This window comes from Microplitis mediator, chromosome 9 (assembly GCF_029852145.1).
Source record: "Microplitis mediator isolate UGA2020A chromosome 9, iyMicMedi2.1, whole genome shotgun sequence".
In the NCBI taxonomy this organism is placed as follows: Eukaryota; Metazoa; Arthropoda; class Insecta; order Hymenoptera; family Braconidae; genus Microplitis; species Microplitis mediator.
The window spans coordinates 18,600,763-18,609,912 of NC_079977.1; the positions used below are offsets into that span (position 1 = coordinate 18,600,763).

Sequence of the window (9,150 nt, forward strand, 5' to 3'; positions counted from 1 at the left end):
ATGTTACCTTCATTAATATTTAATATTTGTACTTCAGTAAATTAAAAAGATACATTAAATTGAAAGCTTAATGTATTTACAAAAAAAAAAGACCCTGATATGATTATCCTCAAGAATTCAGATTAAATAGATGACGTATTTAAATACAAGTGTACGCAATAAATCATCTAAGTGTGTATAGTAAAATAAAATTGTAAAACAGTTGATCCTGGGATCGAAAAAAAATTCAGACCTGACAATTTATAATAAGATCTAATTGGATCGAAAGATATGTAATGAAATTTAATATTGAGGCACTGTCAGATCTGATTACATCGGGACTGATAACGTCAGATTTAGACAGGTTTCGAAAAAATTTTTATTCAAAATTAGGCAGATTTCTGTATATTTCGAGATCTAGTTAGATTTGTTCAGATTTCATCAGATCTGCAGAGATATAGTCATATTTGGGGGAATTTACCATTTTTTTTAGATCTAAGCAGATCTCAATATATATAAAGACAAAATTTTCAATATAGTTTAATTTCACTGCTGGCTTCAGTGAAAAAAAATCACTGATCGAATCAGAAAAAGTAAGTGTTAGCTTCAGAGAAATAAAATTGATTACGGAATTAGTAAAATTATCTGATGGTCTCAGTGAAACAAAATTACTGACTGAATCAGTGAAATTCGATCATTAGTTTAATCAGAAAATTCACTGGTTATTGTTAGTAGTGCTAACTAAAAAACTGGTTGAATTGACTGCTAGCTTCAGTAAAATAAAGTCACTGATCGAATCAGTAAAAATAACTGTTAGCTTCAGTAAAATAAAATTGATTACCGAATTGGTGAAATTCTCTGTCTCAATGAAACAGAATTACTTAGTGAATCAGTAAAATTCTATTACTAGTTCAGTTAGTAAAATTCACTAATTGCTTCAGTTAAACAAAATCACTGATCGTACAAGTCAAAATAACTGTCAGCGTCAGTGAAATAAAATTGCTCACAGAATCAGTGAAATTTTCTCATTGTACTAGAAAGACAGAATTACTGATAGAATCAGTAAAATTATCTGATGGTCTCAGTGAGACAGAATTACTGACTGAATCAGTGATACTCCATCATTCGTTAAATGAGAAAATTTCACTAGTTATTTCTAGAAGTAGTTACTAAATAACTAGTTAAATTCACTGATTGTATTATTGAAAATCACTGATCTTCTCAGTGAAATTCTCTGTTAGTTTCAGTGAAACAAAATGACTGCTTAAAACAGAAAATTTACTGGTAATACTAACGACCAATTCACTGCTGATGTCAGTGAAATAAAATATCTGGTTTTTTTTATTTATCTGTAAGTTCCAAAGGCTGAACCTTAAGGCCGCTGAGCCAATCGCTTAATCCACTATGCAGTTTAACCATGAGAACAGTAAAATTTAATTTAATTTCATATCAAAATTATATTATACTAAAAGTATTTTTGTAAAATAATTATCATTTAATTAATAAACTCACTATTGCAATTTATATCAATGTTTAAAAATTAGTAATGACTATTTTCAGGCCCATACGACGGGACTGGAGTACGTACAATCATTAGACTCGTATCTAAACCAAATTATTCCGTATTTGACGTCATAAATCTAACGTACGTCATTGTACATACAGCTGATATATTAACGCACGTACATATAAAAGACCGGAGGCCCAGTCAAATAGTCACTAGCATCGAGACAGTTTCAAACGACACACGTCCAATAATAACAACAATATTTTAAATTTTGTTTGATATTCGATCTACTTGAATTAATATCAATTGAAACATCTGGTAAATATAAATATTTATTAAACAATTATTCAACTACAATCGCGAACTAATTATTTACAAATTAATTTTTAATTGTTTAAATATTTTTGTAAGTTACTATTATTTGTTTATGTATTTTTAATATTTTTATTATTTTATTAAATTTCGATAGTCGGTCTTACCCCGCTTTACTTTTATTTATTATCAAAGATTAATTATATATGTTTATTTTTTTATTTTACAAATAATAATAATTATTATTAATTAATTTTTTTTTTCAGGATAAAATAATTTTGATTTAAAATGCCGAGTGTTTTAAAATTTTTATTATTTATTACCGTCGTTTTGGTGATAACTGCATACGCAATGGCGAAACCTGTATTTGCAAATCTATGGGGAGGCGCATGGGTCTATCCAAGAAATCCTGATTATATTTTTTATGACAACGAAGGAAAATAAATCGATCGAACACTCGCAACAATTAAATATATCAAGCTTCAAATTAATATAAAATTAATCTGTAGTAATTCATATAAAAGTGATTCATTATATTCTTAGAAATTACCAGTAAAAATTTACTTCAATTTTTTAATATTTTTTTTTTTGCATGAATTCTGACATAATTATGAAAAAATAAATAAAAAATATCTTTGAGACTGTGATCTTAATATATGATGTACAATAAAATTTGATGACTAAATTTTTTATAAGAAAAAAATTTTTTAATCTTTACGACAGTTTTTTTTTTATGAAGAATTTAAATTTATGATTATTTTTATTGAGATATTAAAAGAACAAATATTAATAAAAAAAAAATTAAATTGTTTTCTGATGCTTGTTTTTATTTTTCTTTTCTCTTTTAAAATTTATATTTATATTTTTTTTTTTTTTTTTTTTTTTTTTTTTTGTGAAAGAAACTGAAGTAAAATATTTAATCGTCGAGATGCAAATTCATTATTGATTTTAGCCTGGAGTAATAACTTTTAATAATAATAAGCAGAAAACGGAATTCATAAAAAAATAAATATGAATAAATAAAAATTAATGATGCACTTAAAAATAAGTAAATAAGTTCAATGAGAATTGAGAAGTTTCCAATGGACAGAGAAAAAAAATTAGTTAACTGTTGTAATAAAAATTATAGAGAATTTTTATTCGCTATTTCTATACTTACGGGGGGGGGGGGGGGGGGGAATTGATCAATAGTGGAAATTGACTTAGTGGGGTGAGTTGGACCCTTGACAAATATCAGAAAATTTATATTTTAAAGTTCAAACGCTATTGAAATTTTATAATTTTTAACTCAGGTCAAAATTTAATTATTGTTGATATTTAGTCATTTTTACCATGTGCACTAGGGTGTGCCATTTTGAGGTGACTTTTTTTTCAACAAAAAAACTTGCAAGAAGGTGAGAAAAGAAGCCTGTTAAAAGCGGAGCTCTTAATATTAATATTTAGAGGTGCCTATTTCTGATTTTCCATTTCCCGTTTAAATAACATCGGAAAATAAATTTTTTATTTTTTTATTTTTCTAGCTCGGCATTTGCACCTCATATAAATAAGTCTACAGATTATTCTTGTAGAGAATTTAACGCTCTACAAAAAAGGTCTCTTATAATTTTTTAATAAATCCATCCATTCAAAAGTTATTGGAGCTGGAAGTCAAGTTTATAATAAATTTCCAGATCTTTTTATTTTTCCAGCAAAACTATTAGACTTATCAAAAAATGTCATAGGATCTTTTTTATAGACAATTTTAGTTCCTACGAATTATTTGTAATAAAGTTCATTCAAATTCTGCATTGTTTTCTAGTTATTTTCATTTTTATTATTATTTATCACACGCAAATTAGTGTTGATGTCAATTATACTATTTTACAAATGATTTCCCGCATGGAAAAGCTATATATTGTTAAAAGTATATAAAAAAATATATGGTGAATATGTGATAAATATATAGCGGCAAAAATATCTATATTGAAAAATATATGTTTTTTACATATATTGGATTATATATTTATCATAATATATTTACTTGTATATAATGTTTTGTATTTTTCTATATATATTATCTCATATAATGCTCAATATATTCTTATCATATATGGATAGTATATATATAATTTATAAGTATAATATAATAAACTTGATATATATAGCCATATATTTTGACTCATATAATTAGTGGTATATGGTCTCTATATAATTGATTATATATGAAAGAATTTATATGATTAAATATATGGTTCGCGGTATATTGGAATTATATTTTTCCAGTATATTGAAACTTATATTTTTCGCAATATATTGAAAATTTTATTTTTTCAATATACTTTTTCAATTTCTACACAATTCCACAAAAAAAGTCAAATTTATTATTTTTTCTCCTTCTGTTCATTGACCTTATATTTACTGGCAATAACCTAAGAAAAGTAAAAAAAGTGCCATATATTTTACAATATATTGGAAACCATATATTTTGCAATATATTGAAAAACATATATAAAAAATATAAAAAATACTATATATTAATAAATATACTATTTTCAATATAATATATCAATATAAAAAAGATATATTAAAATATATATGTAAAACATACATAAAAAGTCATATATTGATAAATATATTGATAATATATTCTAGCAATATATTTTTTTTTAATATATTATCATATATTAATACGGCAAAAATATAAATATTATTTTATATATTGTACAATATATCACATTATAATATTCATATATTCTATCATATATGTTTTCACATATAAAGTTTTTTCATGCGGGTTGGCTCAGCCGGGATTCGAACCCTGATCTCCCGCGTACGAATTCTGTCCTCAGTCTGTCAGTCCGATGTCTCCTTCGAGCGAAGGCCTCAGAACTTGTGATGTATTTTCGTATACGCAATCTCTATCAATTGTTAATATTATCTGTCTACTTTTGAAAAATTACAAACTGTATAGTAATTTTTTAGTTGCTCTAAAATACTCAATACTATTCTATTGATCTGATTGATAGAAATTACTATACAGGCAGTAACTTTCGTATATTGTTCAGTATTCAATGCATACTTTTAGTTAATTTTAATATTTTTACAGAATAAAAATCGTCAAATCGTGTAATCGAATGTATTACTCAACGTTCAGTAATAATTTAATATACTCTCAATGAAAATCGATATTTTAATAAAAAATACCAATGAAATAGCAATAAAAAAAATAATATAACAATTTCCTTATTAATCATATATTTATTACCTTTTTATGATGTTTACCATACGCTTGGTAATAAATAATAAAAGTAATGAATTTATTGATTTGTTTTAGTACTTTTTACGATAATACTCAAGAAACTTATTTTTGTCGTGTATTAATTTACTGTCGTAATATGGATGATAGAGTGTGGAAATTGTCAATCTAAAGTTTAAAAAATAAATAGTAAGCTTTGAATAAGTTTCCCGTATGAAAAAACAATATATGGTTAAAATATATAAAATCATATATGTTTGCAACGAAAAATATATGATATATTATATTGTATATTATAAAAAGTCATATAGAGATTTTCGCCGATTTAATATAAAATTATATACAAATATATGTATTCATATATGTAACTTATATGTTTTTTATATTAAGCTATATATACATTTACATATACCGTATAATATATTGTATTGATATATTTCCTTTTATATTTAAAAAATATAAAATTTTTATATGAAATGAAATATATGGTAGCATATAATTTATATTATATATGGCACCATTTATTTTCTTTGTTATATTTAAGCATATATTTTATTCGGTGTATGTATTTGTATATGGGTATACACGGAAAAAAAATTCGACGAAAAATTCCAATATTACTATCGTAATCCTGGACTATACTTTTATTATCTGTAACTTTCAAATATATGATACGAAAATTTACAGTTTGTAAAAGATTTTTTACTATTCACTATCGTAATTTTATTAAGAGCTTGTTGTATAAAATTCAATAAGAAATATTACAATGTTACTATCGTAAATAGTAAAAGAATAAAAAATGAGATTTAATTATAATATTTATTCTTTTATTCTTCCTCTTAATTTACCGTGCTGCCTCTATGTTTTTACAATACAAGTCACAAAAATTACGATAGTTGAATTGTAAATTTTTTGACATGGTATAGTATATGCCATCTGAAGCGTTTCCGTATGAAAGACAAATGTCACAATACCATGATGTGATGCTTGTGTGAGTATATATATATATATATATATATACAAATGATGACATCTACTTTGTCTGTATTATTTGTGGTTCAACTATATATATTTATAAATCAGTTCATCTTTATCCACAGTGTAGTGCAGAAATAGAGGTTATTTTTCATGACGTTTTTCGGACAATTGTAAATAAGAAATTTAAAAAAAAAACTGTGCTTTCTTCATTACAAACCTACATAGATTCTGGAATATAATAATTTGGTGGTGTAAGTATAATTTATACTATTCAATTTTTATTAAACTGAATATTCTGTGGGTATATCGTTCGTTTTAAAATTATTTATCTGGACATGAAGTTTATTTTTATAAACAATTTAGTAGTATTATGTGGTCATAGGATAAATGATTCTAAATGAATGAAAATTTATTTTTTCTAATAAATTCAATTCTCCTAATTTTGTTACAGGATATTCTTCATTTGTCGACAATAACCTCAAATTATGGATATTTAAAGTTTCTTTATGGATACTGAAGTTAGCAGACGCCTAATAATTTTTGGATTTTTTTAAAAATGATAAATTATAGAAAAAAAGTATTCGAAAAAATTGCACCTATGGTTTTTTTTAATTTTCTACATGTGCGTATTTTGAATACAAAGAAATGAGTTATTTATTCAAAAGAAAAAAATTATAATACTTTTGGAATCTGATGTAATATTATAACTTATAAAGTTAAAATAATGAATAATAAATTTTATATATACCAAAAAAATATATTTGAAAAAATATTAAATAAATATTTTATTATTACTACTTCAACATGTTTTATTTTTATTTCGAGATTGTATTTTCCTTCTCAATTTAACTGTTAAAAAAAAAAAAAAATTCCAAATGATAAATTTTTCTTTTCTATTAATTATAAGTTCTACTTTCTTAAGAAAATATATTTTACTCCATTGACTTCTAATTATTATTTTATATTTAAAGAAATTCTACATTACCGACTCATTCATTTTACGATAGTTGTATTAGAATTTATGTTGACGCAAATTGTATAATTTACTCTATAGTATCTGATTTTTTCTTTCAGGTAGTAGTATAAATTATAAAATAAAAATTACGATAGTCTATTGTAAAAATTATTATTGAAAACTTATAGTCCAGCGTTACAATACTATATAATGAAAATTACGATAGTTAAATCGTAAAAAATCCGTGAATTTTTTTTCCGTGTATATATTCGCATCGAATTAACTAATATTGAAAATTTTAACTTCAATTTAAAAAGTATATTAAAATTTAGATCTGCTTTAATTGGAGTTGGTCATACGAATAAGAAAGTTTTCTTTTCCATACACAATATAAATATATGTTTTTATATATGATCAGAATATATTTTATGTATATGATAGAAATATATATTTTTATGTACGATAAAATCTAGTTTTCGTATATGAAAAGAATATATATTTTCATGTATGATAAAAATATATTTTTTGTGTATGATTGACATATATATTTTATACATGCTAAATATATACGGACTCGTATATGATGAGTATTATATTTTTTAATATAAAAAAAAATAGTTAAATTCGCCACATATATTTTCTGAAATTTATTATATATTTTTACATATATTTTGACCATATATGTTATTTTCATACGGGTTGAATTGCTATAGTTGAGTTATTTTTATCAGCGTACAACTCCAAAGTACGCAAGTAGATGCAGGGGGATACGCAACTATCCGCCTCCGTTTGCTACCGGGCGCGCGCATCCAAGACTGCAACAGTGTTTTACCTCCGCTCGTACTAGTAGAGAGACTGTCTGAGGTAGGGACCGTCAACATCAGCCTACCGATGCGTACGTTGGCGTCCTTAAGACGGAACTATCGAAATATTATATGGAATAACTTTGGGCTCAAACATACATAGAAAAAAAAAAATAAAAAATATGACGAAACCTAGCTCTGGATAAATTTGTCTGTAATATTACGTAATATTTTATTGTTATCGATCTAACATTTAAAATTGTATTCATCATTTATTAGCAATGACAGACGGAAATTCAACCCATCTCAAAAGTGTTCTATTATGAAAACAGTAAAATGACAGCTTCAATTAAAATCTGTTTAATATTTTAAAATCATAAATTTATGAGCATTATATTATATTTTATTAAGTAAATCGAATATGACATATTTAAATATAAAAACTAAAAAATCCCACCGGAAATGAAATAATAAAAAATGAAACTCGTAATTATGAAGATAAATGAATAATTTATAATTGTAATATTTGTTTTATCATAATAATAATTAATTTTATTAATTAAAGTTTAATCTCAATGGAGTAATGCTGAGTAAACTAACGATACTATGATATCTGTCATGGGAAATAGAGTTGTTACTGCTGCTGGTGTAAGGAAAAGTTAAAGAGAGGCCTTTAATTTTCCGGTCACCGGAGAAATCTGATTTCGTCTTTGCGTATGCGTAATATTACACTTTATTTTTTATTTTTATATTAATACGTGAGAATTTTTGAATTTTTTTTATCAGTATTATATAGAATAAGGATTTTAATGAGATTTGTTATATATATATATATATATATATCCATATATTATCATCAAGTACTTATTATCCCTTATTACTGCTGCGGCTCTTCATCGCAATTTTAAATCTGCATCAAATGTATTAAAAATTACATCAAAGTAGGTAATAATTTTTATGTGGAGTATATTAAGTTGATTTTGAATGAGCATTTGATAAAATGTCGGGATGAAATTTGAGTTTTGGTGGTTGTTAGGAATATTCTGTCTAATTTTAATTAATTTCTAAGCGTTGGAGGCCTACTGCATTGATTAAGTGAGGAAATGCACTGAAAAAGTGACTTTTGTCATGCCTATGGTTAATTTATGGGATAATTAAATGGCGCGCTGGCTTCTTGTATGGATCGGGGATAAAATTTATCACACGGCTAAATAATAATTGATTTCGATTATTTTATTCCGCGTAACTCTTACGTACGTTATGTAGTAACATTACATGCAATTTTGTTACCCTAGTGATAATTTGGTCATATTTCCTTACTTATGCATAAACTTAAGAGTTTCAAATTGTGATAGAAAGCTAACAGATTGAGTATTGATAT

The 9,150-nt window shown here is 24.8% G+C and overlaps 1 long non-coding RNA gene across 2 annotated transcripts; it reads left to right on the forward strand.

Moving 5' to 3' along the window:
* Window positions 1-5,737: 5,737 nt before the first annotated feature.
* Window positions 5,738-6,698, forward strand: LOC130674938 (uncharacterized). Of its 2 annotated transcripts, none has more exons than XR_008991180.1 (3): window positions 5,738-6,024; window positions 6,117-6,262; window positions 6,463-6,698. It is a non-coding gene; the product is annotated as an uncharacterized LOC130674938 (long non-coding RNA). The 2 variants fall into 2 exon arrangements; XR_008991179.1 differs by having other exon boundaries at window positions 5,742-6,024; window positions 6,134-6,262.
* The last annotated feature ends 2,452 nt before the right edge of the window (window positions 6,699-9,150 follow it).